Source organism: Palaemon carinicauda, chromosome 34 (assembly GCF_036898095.1).
Source record: "Palaemon carinicauda isolate YSFRI2023 chromosome 34, ASM3689809v2, whole genome shotgun sequence".
In the NCBI taxonomy this organism is placed as follows: Eukaryota; Metazoa; Arthropoda; class Malacostraca; order Decapoda; family Palaemonidae; genus Palaemon; species Palaemon carinicauda.
This window is the reverse complement of record NC_090758.1, coordinates 37,137,624-37,142,623: the sequence shown is the minus strand read 5'-3', so window position 1 is coordinate 37,142,623 and position 5,000 is coordinate 37,137,624. Positions and strand designations below refer to the sequence as shown.

Here is a 5,000-nt window from a genome sequence, read left to right as displayed (position 1 = left end):
GTCTTTCCTATTAATGACCTCACTTTGCCTTTCTTCATCCTCGGTTGTTAAAACAGACCCATCTCTCTTTTTTTTATGGCCATATGCTCCATCTACTTGGCTCCCATATAAATTTCATCAATAATTCTATGCTCCATTCTTACAACGTAACTGCTCCCTGAGTTCATAGCTTAGTCAGCCTTATCTGCTTTCCTGTCTAAATATTCCCTCCAGTCATTCCTGGCTTTTATTTTGACCTCTATCGATACTGGATTACATATCACCCTCTACTTTGGAATTTTTCTTACTTCCTCGACAACCTTCAACATTCAATATCTGTCTCTGTTTCTTTTTATAGTATCCTAAGTATCACTTGATACCCATGGCTTCTTCCTTTAAGTGCATGTCCCAAAATATCACACCATTCTTCATTATTTGTCTGTCCTTCATCTCTCAAAGTCTCTAAGACTTCAAATCGATTCTTACATTCAATTGCAAATGTTTCTCTGTGATCATCTTCCAGAACCTTGGTTGTATCGAACCTAGGTATTCTATCTACATTTCTGTTGAGTGCTTTTAGTTTTAATTTCAGTGTGTCAACGAGGACTTGGTGATCACTACCAATGTCTGCACTTCGCAGGCTTCTTACATTTCTGGCCTCCCCTCTTTATTAATGGTTATGTGATCTATTTTATTTCAGTAATTGCCACATGGTGAAGTCCATGTATATTTGTTGATGTACTTTTTCTGGAAAAGAGTACCTCCAATGACAAGATTTTAATTAGACGAGTTTTTGAACATCAACGTAAACTGTTTCAAGAACTTTATGGAAACCACAAGCTTCTGATTCAACGGTTTTTAATCAGGTTTGGACAAAGAACCGCCAAATCCAAGTATAGAAATAATGATTCCATCTTTCCTGACTACAAAATACACACTCTCCCTCCTTGTTACCCTGGTCATCTAATTTAATTAAATATAGGACAGAGATCTGGAACTTTTTTAATATCATTTCAGTCATCCGTTGAGATACTACCACTAGAGAGTTATTGCGTCCTTTGACTTGACTAGCCAAACAGTATTACATTAGATCCCTCTCACTGGTTACGGTTCTCTTTTCCTTTGCCTACAAAAAAAAAAAAAAACGATTAGTCTGGCCTATTCTTTTTTACATTCTGCTCTGTCCTCATAGAACTGGAAAATCTGTGATTACCAGACAATTCTTTCTTACTCAAGTGTTAAACTACTGCAATGAAATCGTTCAGTGGTTACTTTCCTCTTGGTAAGGGTAGAAGAGACTTTAGCTATGGTAAGCAGCTTTTTTAGGAGAAGAACACTCCAAAATCCCAACATCATTCTCTAGTTTTGATTAGTAACATAAGCTTCTGTACCATGGTCTTCCACTGCCTTGGGGATGAGATCTCTGGCTTCAAGGAACTCTCAGACACTCTATTATATATCATATTTCTTGAAGCTTTTAAAGTTTTTACTGTACATGGAAGATCTATTATAATGTTGTTATTGTTCTCAGCCTATTTTTTTTAATTGTTCACTAATTCTCTTGTAGTTTATTAATTGCCTTATTTAATTCCCTCACTGGGGTATTTTATCTTGTTGGACCCCTTCAGCTTATAGCATCATTGCATCCTGGTTTTCTGACTAGGGTTCTAACGTAGCTACTACTGCTACTACTACTAACAATAATAATAATAATAATAATAATAATAATAATAATAATAATAATAATGATAATAATAATAAAAATAATAATAATAATAATAATAATAATAATAATAATAATATATGATGAGACAAAAGGTACAATCAGTGCTAGTAACGGTGGGATGGATGAGGAGTTCTATGATAATTAACGATATGATGAACATATGCAATAATATGGAATTCATGAAAGATTTCACTAGGGACATTTAAGGAAATGAAAGACAATCATTCTGAACATTTCAACTTTATAAGACAGTAGCAGCTAGAGGATATGCCCCCCCCCCCAAAAAAAAAAAAATCGGGTTACAACAAGAAAATATTATAAGGGAGAGACAGTCAACGACTGTTTCAGTAAAATGAAAATGGTTAAATGAGGGCTCACTTAAATTACGCCACCGCTTCTCTCTCTCTCTCTCTCTCTCTCTCTCTCTCTCTCTCTCTCTCTCTCTCCTCTCTCTCTCTCTCTCTCTCTCTCTCTCCATAAAGAGAACAAGCAGAACTACAGAAAAAAACAGATGAAGTATTCCAGAACCAATATCGACTCTAATACGTAGAGGAAAGAGGAAGGAATATGGAAAATAGGAAAAAAAAGGTGAAGTGAAATTATGGAGATGAGGAATAGGGCGAGCAGAGTACAGAAGAGAATAGGGAAGAAAGGAATAGGGCAAGTGTAACGATGGCGATGACTATCAAAGAGGAGGAAATTAATATAGGAAAGATAAAAAAGAGGAGCTGATAAGGGAAGGGCAAACAAATATTAGAAGGCATAGAACAGCAAGGACAGAGGTGGAATTAGCGCTCTCTCTCTCTCTCTCTCTCTCTCTCTCTCTCTCTCTCTCTCTCTCTCTCTCTCCACAATATATGTCCTTTGACAGTGATGATTTAACAGTAAATGAGCAATACGTGATATAAAATGTTGAATACTCTGAGCGAACAAGATATAATGAGAGTGTATGTCCTGTAGAGAGTAGGGTTCCCCTGCTGTAGAGGACCGGGGAAAAAAACAGCCGTCAGAATAAAAGTAAAGTATAAAAAATTCAAATGTAATGATATCTTTAAAAATTGAAACACGAACAACGAAAGTGGAAACAGCCCAGTGTCACTAAGCCTTTCAAGCACAGCATGTTCATCTTACTGATAATGCCAGTGAGATATGCATACTACGTTGCAGTACTTAGGTGAACTAAGGAAATATCTGGTGTCGATATATATCTACATTTTAAACAGATAAGGCGACAATACAGTAAATGGAACTGTTACCAGATGGAGAGGGATATGGATTTCATACCAACATAATAATAATATTGATAATAATATTAGGCCAAAACATTCCCATGACTTTGACAGATAGAGAGTGGATGGTTGTTTATATATATATATATATATATATATATATATATATATATATATATATATATATATATATATATATATATATATATATATATATATAAAGGTTAGCCAAAATTGCAAAATATTTTCCAGTATCAGATAAAATGTCCTGCAGTAGACAATAAAGACCAAACTGTACAAATCTAGTGTCATAAATAAAATGAAAATGTTCTATAAAGTGAATAATCAATATCAAATAAGTCTACATTGATATCATTATGCATACACGTAGCGCATTGACCCACACCCATACACAATAAGTATACCTTTGTGCTAATTTTCATTATCATAATTTTAAAAAAGATATTTCCGAAAAAAAAAAAAACTTTTAGAGCTAATAACTACAAATCAAGGTCGGTTTTTCATTCCAAATAAGACACCAAACCCATTACAGTAAATCCTTTGTTGTCGTATCCACTTACTTGGTAATGGGAGTAGATTCCAGCCGGGTGAGGCCGATGCCACAAAGCCAAAATTGCCGTTTCATTCCGGTACCACATGATGAACCTCCCAGGTGCATTGGGTCCTGAAGGCAGTAGGGGGAGATTAACAAATGTAAGGTTTATAAACATGCATTAAAATACACACTTTTTCCGTGTATATAGGATAACTAAAATCAACCCACGTTTTCATTTCATGAAGAGGAAAGGAGACGGTCCCTTCGAAAGCAGAAAATTTATTCATTTCCTCTTTTTCTATAAATTGTGAGTTTATATTACGTATAAACATAAACGCAAATGCGAGGACCAAAGAGTAAAAAAAGGCAAGGTCTTTAAGTAAGTATTTGAATGCAGATTTTTGCACATTAATAAAATAAAATAATATTAAATCATGAATAAACATTAAAAGCCGTAAATAGCTCATGAATGTTCACAAAACAAATGTGAATCATAAAAGAATAAGTTATTGAATGATTTTACATTACCTGACATTTCATGGGGCTCTGAAAATTTCACCAACTTTAAGATTTTAAAATTTTCAAGAAGCTGGTTTTATATTTAGGATTTGAGTTTTCCTTTATTACAAACTCTTATCTTATATTTTTTTTATTTATATATAAACCATATGTTTTGTTTATATATTTGTCATCTTCGATACGAAATATATTTTTCTTCCCAAATTTATTTCAGCCACCTCTATATGAGCCAAGCTTGACTCCTTGAGATGGTTAATCTCCTTCCTTTTTTATAATAAATAATAAATAATGAAAAAGAAATAATAAATAATGAATAATAATTAATAAATATTAAATAATGAATAATAAATAATAAACAATAAAAAATAGATAATATGTAAGTGATAAATTAATTTCCAATAAATAACTAATAATGAATAACAAAAAACAAATAATATTTCATAACAATTAATAATAATAATACCAATAGGAGAGGATATAGAGCATGATTTATTAATAAGAGAATCTTCAGATATAAATGAATCCAATAACCCATTGGATTAAGGAGGGAATTAGAGGGGCACTCAGTAGAGCACAGAACTTCGCCGCGGCTGCTTATTTCTCGACCTTTTGCTTGACCTTAACCTTTAACCTTAAGGTGTATTAATCGGCGTGGATTTTCAGGCTCTCAAATATGCACTAAGTTTGAAGTCCTTGTGACAGCAATGTCCAAACTTATGGAAGATTACGTTAATTGGACATTTTTCTTGACTGTAACCTTGACCTCTCATCTTGACCTTCCAAAATATAATCATTTATAGCTATTTACACAACACTTAATCCCTGCAAGTTTCATTACTTTACGATTAGAATTGTGGCCAGGAAGCTGATCACAAACAAACACACGAACTGGGGACGAGAACATAACCTTCCATCTTCGTTGGCGGAGGTAACCAGACTCAAGCAAGATGAGAGAAGACGAGACTCCATGGTGGTGAAATGGACTGTGATG

The 5,000-nt window shown here is 33.7% G+C and overlaps 1 protein-coding gene and 1 long non-coding RNA gene across 2 annotated transcripts in view; one reads left to right on the top strand and one right to left on the bottom strand.

Annotated features, from left to right (window-relative positions):
• The window catches only part of LOC137626817 (neuroligin-2-like), a 503,625-nt gene that overhangs the window by 349,201 nt on the left and 149,424 nt on the right, over positions 1-5,000 (top strand). The gene's annotated exons all lie outside the window — the stretch shown is intronic.
• The window catches only part of LOC137626606 (uncharacterized), a 15,277-nt gene continuing 11,179 nt past the window's right edge, over positions 903-5,000 (bottom strand). The window contains exons 3-4 of the long non-coding RNA XR_011041064.1: positions 3,516-5,000; positions 903-1,105 (exon numbers count right to left, since the gene is read on the bottom strand). The exon at positions 3,516-5,000 is cut by the window's right edge and continues 226 nt beyond it. This is a non-coding gene — a long non-coding RNA (uncharacterized lncRNA). The remainder of the gene's footprint in view (positions 1,106-3,515) is intronic.